The sequence below is a fragment of the Gavialis gangeticus genome, unplaced genomic scaffold (assembly GCF_001723915.1).
Source record: "Gavialis gangeticus isolate Ggan-Ray unplaced genomic scaffold, GavGan_comp1, whole genome shotgun sequence".
Lineage (NCBI taxonomy): Eukaryota > Metazoa > Chordata > Crocodylia > Gavialidae > Gavialis > Gavialis gangeticus.
This window is the reverse complement of record NW_017729000.1, coordinates 9,899,843-9,910,806: the sequence shown is the minus strand read 5'-3', so window position 1 is coordinate 9,910,806 and position 10,964 is coordinate 9,899,843.

Below are 10,964 nucleotides of genomic sequence, written 5' to 3'. Positions count from 1 at the left end.
CTACTTCACAGTCAGGGCGGCTAGAGTCTGGAACCAGCTTCCAAGTGAGGTGGTGCAGGCTCCCACCCTGGGGGTTTTTAAGAGGAGGTTGGATGACCACCTTACTGGGGTCGTTTGACCCCAGTACTCTTTCCTGCCAGGGCAGGGGGTCGGACTAGATGATCTGCTCAGGTCCCTTCCGACCCTAGAAACTATGAAACTATGAAACTATGAAATCCCTGGAACATCCAAAGGTTCACCCGACTGAGTTTCTTTTTTCTGCCTCCTGTGATAGGCAGGAGTTCTGTTCAACCTGACAAAAGCCTGGTAGACATTTTTTACCATTCAGAGAAAAAAAAATCAGGTTAAAGCAGCTAGCAAGCATTTTAAAAAGTGTGAAATGCCTTTGTGACTTAGCAGTGGAAAGAGGCAAGTAGTGCAAACATTCAGATATCCAACTAAGGACAATTATATCAATAGTACTTACTCCTAAGAAGGAATTAAGACCACCTTTGCTAAAGAAATGGCTTGGATAACTTCTTAGTATCTCTCAATGTTCATATGTATTACCCAAAGAATATGAACGGATTGCTTAGTCAAGGTTAATTAAAATAGAGATATGAAGCTAATACCCAGTTAAATGTAATTCTTACAGTATGGACTGATGGTAAAGGGTCTGTGCTGGCTTGCTCCATTTCCTGATTTACCTTTTTTTGTGGGTAGAAAACTGATTAAAAGGACTCCAAGAGGTTGTCCAGTCCAGCCCTCTCCTGAAGACAGAATTGTCTCCGTCTAAACCATCCTAGACAAACACTTGTCTAACCTGAATTTCAGCACCATCAGCAATGGAGATTCTACGGCCTTTGTCGGCAATGTGTTGTAAAGTTTTACTGCCCTTGAAATTAAAGGGCACAGACAGAAGTGACATTTTTTGCCTGCTCTGGCCAAGGAAGCAGTTTATAGCTGTGACCAAACAGATGTGCATGGCTGCAGACTGGTTCAAAAAGGGCCAATTGGGTGAAAATCTGAACCTTCATTGAATAAGGGTTCAGATGAAGACATTTCAAAACAGCGTCTTCCCTGCCATCTCCAAGTTGTTTTCAGAATGGGAGAGGAAGGGAGCAGAGGGAGTTTGGTCTGGGTTTTTTTTCAGCCCCCGCTGGAGGGTGGGGTGGGTCTACTGGTGTCCCCCCAAGGTTGGGGGGGGGATCTAATTCAGCCATCCCACCTTCCAGTTGGGAAACCCCTAGAATGATCTCGCTCTGCTTCATTTCCCCACCTCCCATTCTGAAAACAGCCCGGGGGGCAGGGAGGAGGGGTTGTTCCTAGGGGAAACTGGCTGCAGACTCGAAGCCAATGGCTAGAGTCCCCTCCCACCTGGAAGCAATGGTGAACTTCTGTTTGATTCGGGGGATTGTCGCAACTCAGCATGCTCCCTGCAAAGCATTTTTAGTTACAGCAGGGAGCTGCACTTCTGTCTACACCTAAAAGTATTTAATATCTAACTTAACCAGCCTGCCCTTCCTGACTAAGCTATGGACTAGTCGCTTGAACTACTGTTACTCCGAATAAAAGAGAATAAATCTGTTGTTCCAACTGAATCATAACTGATCTGGCTGCTTTCTTGGACCCCCACCACAATGGTCAAAGAATTCAAAATCTTACTGGTGGCTTCATCTGCACAGCTACACATTGATCTCCAGGATGCAGCTGTCCTGGCCCAGATCTTTCCTTTACCAAAAGGTATTAAATGAGAACAAACCTGAGGGTCTGCATCTTTTCCACTCACTTCCAGAGCTGTACAGTCACTTTTGATCTGTTCAGGGCCAATACCTGGCAGTATTGTTAATGCCGACATGGATAAGCAGCATGGGGTAGTAGTTAATCGAGATAGATGATTTAGTGCAATAGGAAAGTTTAAAAGGAACTACAGATGAGTAACTGGAACCTCAGGTATGAGAACAGTTCCTAGAAAACTTTGAAAAATTGAAAGGAAGAACATTTGACAGTGTGTGGCCATTATGAGGCCAGGTCCTATGATTTTCACAAGAAGGTTGTTAGCTTTCATTAATTGAAATAGCTTGAAGAGAGGCCATTGCCAAGAGGACAAAGTTTAAATCAAATACTGAGACTTTACTGGCAGCATCTGATGGCAGGTTTTTCAATCAGGCGACTATCTGATAGCGATAGGGTGAATTTAGCCAGAATGAAAACTGATGAGCAAGGAGAAAAAGAGAGACTGATCGGTAGGAAAAATTTTCATAACTAATATCTTACAAGATAAAATCCACAAGACTCGTTGCTAGATTCACTTCATCACTACAGATTGCTATGAAGATGACAATGAAAGCAACGCTTCCTTGTTTAATGATGTTAATAATTTATGAAGCATACTAATTAAGAGAAAACAGTGGTGAATTTATCTCATCAAATAGCCCAATAGGGAAAATGACAAGTGGAGTTCAGAACTGATGAGTGAAAAATTTAACGATTTATGGCTAAATGGGGGAACATTGCATGATTAACACACTACAGGAATCACTGATTTCTATACTATACTATATGATGTACTATATGACGTGTGGTCCCATGTCAGTATGCCTCTTCCATCAACATGTTTCAAAGCATTAATGAATTACCCTCACTAGACCTCTTGGAGGCAGGCATTGTTTTCATTTTTTGTATGAAGAAACAGATGTGGAGAAAGATTGAGAGAAATTCTCAGAACTGTCATTCAAGGAATCCAGTTTCAGATGCCTGCACCTCTCACTGCCCTCGGCTAGTTATGAATACCGAAAACAAGTCCTTAGATCCCTATATTAAGGTGCCTACAATTTGTAGTCATGTATAAAAACTGAGAATAAGTGACTAGTCTGTGATCGCAGAGGAAGTTGTGGGAGATGAATTTATCATGCATTCCTGTGCTTAAATCGCAAGACCATCTTTTTCTTCATCCCTCATAATTAACAGCACAGTCCAGAGTGCAATGAAGTCAATGAGATTTTTTTTCCTGTTCATTGTAATAAGGACGGGAACCAGCCCCAGATGGCAGCAGGCCATCAATCTTCTGAAACTAATCATTTCATTGCAGACGTCTTTCTAAAGCTGTGTGATCTAGATGGCATTGCTTTTAGCAACAATAATTGAGTGCCAAGGTACACACACGAGCCAGATTCTGATTTTAGTTCCACTGATATCAAGTTAGAGTAATTCAGTGAAGTTATTCCAGATATGCAACTGTAACATTTTGTTGGAAAGCGTCTTATCCAAGGTGGTGTTATTTCAAGAAGTGTTCATCCACGTTTTGCACAGTTAGTCCAATTTTTTTGCACCAATTGATTTTCAAATCTGATTGTTCTCTGCAGGGAAAATGTTCATTTAAACTATTTTCATTTTTTCTTTTCTTTTTTTAAAAGCAGGAGATTCAAAATATAATATGACTGTTCAATCCAATATTATGAAATACCTCCCCCATAAGAGAGAGGTACGTTGTGCTTCTCACAGGACAAGAGCATACCCATAGGCAGTTATAATGGACCAGCTGAAGCACAGAAAAATTCTGCCCCCACTTACCTCTTGGAAAACTGTATACCTATGCTCTAACGAAACACAGCCTGACAGGTGATAATGCAGATTCATTTGTTAATAAGGCATTCAATTCAGTTTACATTATTCAATTGGTTTCCTTACCAAGGATCACATACCATGCTATGGTAAATGTCATTTTTACATATACACAGCTATTAATGAAATAACTGAAGTAAAATTAGGATTACATCATACTAATTTGCTTTGCTGCAAAGTTTTCCAGTTCCCATCTGTCATCTGATGATAATTAAAAGCCTCCTCTACCCCAGCTGCTTTAATTAAAACAAATACACTTAAAGAAAGCAAATACATCTTAGTTACTGTAACTCAATCTTCATTAATCAGTAATAAATTAAGTTAAACCCATCAAGCCAAACCTAAATCCCTGGGTATCGCTCTTCAGTTGCCAGCATATATTTAGTTTCTTCACAAATGTCTTTCTAGTGTCACTCAAAGAAGAGAGAGATTTCCAGTCAGGTTATGCATTCCTTTTATCACACCATGAACTAACCAGACATTGGTTCCTGGAGTAGAGGAGGGGGAACAGCTCCATACTTCACCATCTCTTCCCAGACCACGTGGGCTGGAGGAGTCAGGGAGTGGATAAGACATTGAATCCATCTTCCCATTCGCTGGACAGAATAGCTGAACCAGCAGCAATAGCTTGCATGTGTCCTTGGCCACCACTCAAGTCATTGCCCCTACAAAAGCAAGGGTATCAGGGACTAGGGCTACTTTACTTTAACCAGTCTGCTCTGATTTAGTTGGTTACTGTTTCCCCTGCGTCCAAAGTTGCAGTCAAAAGCAAATAGAACTGGTATTTTATTTCCTTTCTAAGCCAATAGTAGAGCAAATGAAAGCGAGTTTCATTAGCCTGCAAGATAACTGGCTTCCACATTACGGACGTGTCTACATGAGATGCTGCTGCGTGGTAGCATCAGAAACCGCCTCCTTGAGGGGACAGTATTGGGCAGGAGCGCGAGTTACTGCTGTCATTTAGTACTTGGTTAGCAAGTACTAAATGACCTCACAGTCACACCCATTCAGCCAGCTGCTCATGTAGATGTGGCCTATAACTAGCAGTTACATTATCAGTGTGTTAATAAGAGACAACCTCAAAAGGGTATACTAAAAGGCTCAGTGTAATTATAGCCCTTAAATAGTCTAGCTGTACTAGGAACAGGTTTCCTACACTGAAACTCTACCAACTTTGGGCACCCCAGCAATATGAAAATGGGAGCCTGTTCCAAAGCTCAGTGAAGACACCAGAGATCAGGTCAGTTGACTTCGGAAGACTCCTGATCGGGCTTTTCAGGAAAAACGAGAGCAGGCAGAGTGAACCCCAGTGTTTTCAAATAACATTCAATTATTTATTAAAAAATGCCGTTGGAATCCATGACACCGGCAAGATCACTCCACCCTTTGCTATCAAAAAGGGACTTCTCTTACAGAAGCAACCTTTTTTCAATGTCATTCCTAGCCAAGTTAAGTTTCTGCCTGCTTCTTGGTTATAAAACTTCTCAAGAGACATGGAAACATTGTTGAGAGATGGCTAAATGAAAGAAAAAAGCAGAAAACTGCTCTTGGGAGAAGTTCTCAAAGTGGCTTTCATTTCTTTCTCCTTCTGTGCAAACGCGATCATTTTATCGGCTTTGCTTCCCCCCCACACACACACTTTTTCATTCTAGACAATTACAATTTTTATTCATAAATTGTGCTTGAAGACATGTGAAGGGAAAGCATGGCACATTTCAAGAGGAGGAGGAGATTTTTCTCTGTGCTTCTGTTCTCAGTGATGACAGATAAGGACATGCAGTGATAAAGCTTCTGAATGGGAAAAAAAAACTAGTGCATGCAATGGTATTTTTTCCCCTGCCTGTTGAAACTCTGAGTATGTGGCATGTTTATCTCTCTTTAATTTAGGACGTAGGTAGTCTCAAGTAAAACAGATAGTCTGTTTTCAGTGCTGTGACATGCATCTGTTTGTGAATAATGAACAGCATGAGAGCCTGATTAATAATAATGTTGTATTGTGGGAGGAAGGTGGAGAGGAGGATAAGAGAGTGGAACATTTATTAATGAAGCACTGTTGGTGCTGCATGAAGAAGAGACTCGAATTGGAAAAAAGGGCTTATGTGTGGGTGGATAGGAGGTGGCAAGGCAGAGCAGAAGAAGAGAAAGAAGATAAATTGTACCAAAAGGAGAAACAGGGGAAAAAAAGAATAAGCAGTTCAATAAACTTAATTGATAGACTATAAAAGCTCCATAAGCAATTTCCAAAACCAGGAAGGATCAGAATATAGAGCATGTCAGCATTGTGTCTTACTGCCAAAATAATGAGAGATCTATAGTTAAAGGAATAAATCTGAGCTGCCTGATGTTTCCAGGGTTCCTACTAACCATCAGTTCACAATCCGTGAATCTTTCTTTTCATTAGGTCTGATCTTCCAACAATCAAATCTATGTTTTCCCCAAATTTAAAAAAAAAAAGAGGAGAGGTAGGAATTGGAATAAAATGCCATGACAAGCCAAACCCCGAGGTCCATCTCATAAAATAACCCCACTGAAACTAGAGAAGCAAAACCTATTACTCTTCTTATCTAGCTTTTCAAATTAGGGGTCCTATTTTCAGAAATGCCCAGTGCACATCAGACTCCTTATTAGGAGCCTGCTGGACACTTTTGAAAGTCGGAGGAGTCATTTGGAATAAGGAAACATTAAAAAAACCCAGAAGAGGAACATTCCAGTCCAATACTTGGAATTGGGTTTTTTTCCTTAAAAAATGCTGATATTGATACATTCTGGCAGAAGGTCTTGATTTTCACAAAACAGCTTTCTCTAGTACGGGGAGGAGGAAGAGGAAGAGGGGAATGTTGTAGGAAATGTTTCCATCAGTGCCATTCAAAAGGAATGATTATTTTGACATCACAGCCCTGGGACATTTCAACCCTAATGTCTTGTCATCCTAATCCTAAAATCAATTCTAGATATCGTATAGAGGTATATTTCAGCTATGCATTCCCATACATATATTATCTCACAATATATGGTTAAGTGTACCCTCCTAGTGTTTCTGGAGACATCAGAAATGGCCCTCAGTAGGGTATGGTGCTAAGGGAGTCACCCCATGAAAAGCTCAGCAAGAGATTGTGCCTTCAGATGTCCCTCTCACGGTGTAGTGGGCCTCCGGTCCTTTCTTCCTGACTCCTTTCAAAAGAATGTGGAAAAAGCCATCCCTGCTACAATTATGATGGACCAGTCACAAAGTAGCCCAGAAATACTCATTAAACTAAGTGCTGATGCACAAAATATAACAATATCAGAGAAATATGGCCTAGCTGCCTTCATGCATTAGTGTCAAAACTCATTGAAAATCACCAAAGACTATGTTAGCTCACCCGCTCACTCATTCTGTATGTCCCTGAAGGACTTGGCCACTCTTATAATTTACCTCTTTCTCTTTCTGTCAAGGGCATTTTTTACTCATAGCCAGTAATACACATTAAGGCATCCTAAATCGTACTCAATATTCTCTCTCCTTGTCCTTGGTTATCCTCAAGGTCAAACACTGCAGAGCAGCTTCCCAGGAGACATTTAGCAGGTCTGTCTTCTGTCATCCTAACAACCTGCTTTGCTCACCTCAGCTGCTGGGATTTTGCTACACTTACTAGGCTTAGTTCTTCAAAGTCTCCTACAATTCATTATTATTTCTTCTCTTCCGAATCTCATTCTTATTCTCTGAACTGTACTGGAGTTTATTCAGCCACTCTAATTGCACATGTAGATGTGCCCTCTCAGTAGCAGTTTGAAACTGAAAATTTCAAAAGAAGAAAACACAGGCGGCTTTCCATTCCCTTATTTTTTAATAATTATTATAATGCCATTGGCTTTAAAATTAACAGCTGCATCGATTTTTATTCCTACCTATAACATAAGGGCACTCACTGAATAAGATTTATGTATTTGTCCTATAAATACTTTGTTTGCAGCAAAAACTTTACCAAAATGTAATGTTTTCTTGTTCTTGAAAACTACTTCCTAGACACTATGCTATAATGCTGCCTTTTCCCCTCCTCTTGATCTAGGTTTTATATGTTTCAGCTGTTGTAACAATCAACATGAAAAATAAATTGCAGTGGTAGTTTCCCTAATACACCATAATGGAGACTGTCACTCACAGTTTAAAGAAGCAGGGAAGCCAGAGTAAAACACTCTGAAATCTTGCATGCCTTTCATCCTAGCAGGATGAGATGCAATTCTTAGGGTGTCTACATGAGATGCTTTACTGCACAGCAGATTAATCTGCTGTGCAGTAAAGTATCAGCATCTACACATGCACACTATTTACTGTGCAGTAAATTAGTCTACTGTGCAGTTAACTACTACCCATAAATACAGGTAGGAAACTATATTTACAGTATATACAGTAGCACATGTGTAGATGCTGACTGGGAGCAAGTTTGCTCCTAGTCAACCCCAACACTAGGGGCCACAGAGGCTGGGGAACTTCCCTGGTCCTGGTGCTACTTGGCTCCCAGCTCCCTCCAGAAGGTGAGAGCCCAGCAGCACCCAGATGAGGTAGCTCTCTGCCCACCTTCCCCTGCCCACCCCACTGTTCAGTTCCCAGTTCCCCACAGGAGCCAAGCAGTACTGGGACTTACAGGCTCCCTGCTTCCCCAGGCAGCCAGGAGATGCCCGAGAGCTGTCCCACTTCTGGGGCATCTCTCAGCCAGCTCTAGGCTGTGCGGAGATTTCCCTCAGCATCCCAAGGCTGGCTGGGAACTGTCCCCTTTCTAGGCAACATTCTGGAAAGCCCCAGAAGGGACAGGTCCCCCAGCTGCTTGGGGAAATCCCTGTGCAGCCCAAAGCTGGCTGGGAGCTGCCCCAGAAAAGGGGTAGTTCCCAGCAAGCTCTGGGCTGCTCAGGAAAATCTCCCAGCCCTGTGGACATCAGGACCCCTCCCGATGTGTATGGGGCAAGGAGACAGCTGCTGCAGCAGCCAGCACAGCTCTCCTGGCCCCATGCACGTGGGGATGGCCCCTGTGCTCTCTGCCAGCACCAACGCTATTCCCCAGGGGAGCCTGGAACTCTCCCTGTCTGCTGCAGGGGACTAGAAGAGGGTAGGAGCAGCCCTATATTGGGCTGCCCCCATTGGGATCTGATTTGCTTCCAACAGGAAACACATGTAGACGTGCTTCTGGGGAAGGTGTAGTGTGCAGTATTTTACTGCAGAGTAAGCCTTTATAGTATCAATAGCACATGTAGATGTGCTCTTACTGTATACACCATTCCACATAGCATTTGACTTTGTTCACCACATTCCACTTGTTTTCCTTTCATCAACAAAATAGTAGTAGAAAAATTCTTTCATTCTGCCCTTGGACATAAAAGCATTAATATTCAATCAACAAAATCAGGAAAGTACCATGTTTCAACTGACAAGAAAAGGTAGATAGAGAGGCAACTAAATAATCAGTTATTGAACCGAAAATCAAAATGTTGGCCTCATGTCATGGAACCAGTTTCATAGCTGGTAAAATGAATGGAGTTTTAATAGTCTATAATAGCTAAGAATTGGGCCCTTTTTGGTTCATACCATAACATTCATGTGAACTAAGATTATAAAAGAAAGCTCTGTGAATTAGCATTTTGGCTATTTGTGCTGCAAACTTTATTTTTCTTTCCTCCTTCCATTGTTACAGTCAGTCTGGATTATTACTGCATCTCAGTATCTTCCATAGGTTTCATTCTACCTGACAGATGCAATCTAATCCTAGAATAGCTGATCACTAACTCTTAATATCAGTCCTTTTAAAATAAATCCAGACATCTCACTGGGCCTACTTAACCCTCTAAAGAAATGTGATACTGTAAATCATCCCCAATTCCAATGTACAGCTATCTTAGAAACACATTACCCTCTGTCACTCTGGAAATAGTGGTGTGTTTTGTAAAAGAATTCTAATACATGAAGAACAAGGGACAAGTACAAGCTATCAGTAAAATGTTGTAGAATACAGGCAAAAAGTGAATCTTTCAGGGACCTGGAGGGGGGTTAAGCTGTCAAACCTCCCTAAAAGTCAATATGAAATGTATGCACTTTAATAAGACAAAAGCAATGGGAGAACAAATTTGCTGTGGGTACAACTCCCAACAAACGCATCAATTAGTGCTATTCGCTGTAATGTGGTCCAGGTACCACCATTTTGGGAAATGGATGGCAGCCATTTTGGGAAATGGATCACATTTAAGAACTGACCAATCCTCTATCACAGATGTCATTGTTGCTGTTCCTTTAACCATGACTGATCTGCATTCAGCATGAACCAGCAGACATGAAGTGAAAGTTCTGTATTCCAGCTGGTCCCCAGTACTATTTTTAATCAGAAAAATTAGTCATAATGCATTAGTCAATGTACAGACCAATTCATTTCTCAATCAGAAAAGATTCTTTGTATACTTGTTAAATCAGAATAATCTAAACCTGGGGAGAAAGAGGCCCTTTAAAAATAATCTGCCTAATACCAAGAAAATACTGAGAAGTTTGAAAAGAAAAATGTCTGTATGGGTAGAGGCAGAGGCTTCTTCAGTCAAAGATTTGTTCCAGTCTGACCCACAGCAGTAACAATAAACCATTATATTACCAAGGTGATGCACTGATTTCCTGGATCATTGAGCCCTGGAAGTTTTCTCAATATATCACAATTACCAAAACATCTTGGCTAAACAATGTTGTACTGACCCAGCAGAAGAAAATGACAATTTAATACTCCTGCAGTATTTTAAACAAAGAGGTGGCATCTGGACCACATTACAGCCACTTCTTTCTTCAAAACTGCAAACAAGACTTCATCTTCCACACTGTGCAACTGAGCAATTCATTCATAATACTTGAAGTCTGTATTTTTTTCTAGCACAAGTATTGCCAGCTGCTGAGAATAAGGGAAGTCCTTTATTTAACCTCCACTGCTGAAAGCTACACAAGCACTAAATGAATCAGGACTACTCACATGCTTAAGTTAGGCACAAGCAGGAATACTTTGGTGAAGGTGGGGCTTAATCAGTAGATGGATTAATTCAGATCCTTCCACATGAAGGAGTGATATTTGGATATTATCTGAACTAAGTTACCATAGGAAAAAAATCCAGTTTGCATTCCAAACAGCTTTACTGAATAAGGAAAAAACAAGTTGTGTGGACATGCTATACCTTAACTTTACCACAGCTTTTGATATAGTCTCTCTGGCAGGGCATTATTTGTGCCTGCCACTTTAAGGGCCAGAGCTGGCAGCTGCCAGGTGCCTGATGAGAGCAGCCATTTTGAATCAGGGGCTGCCAGTATAAACAGGGCAGGTCTGCTGCTGGAGGTGAGGCAACAATGTTGCCTGGCCGGAGGG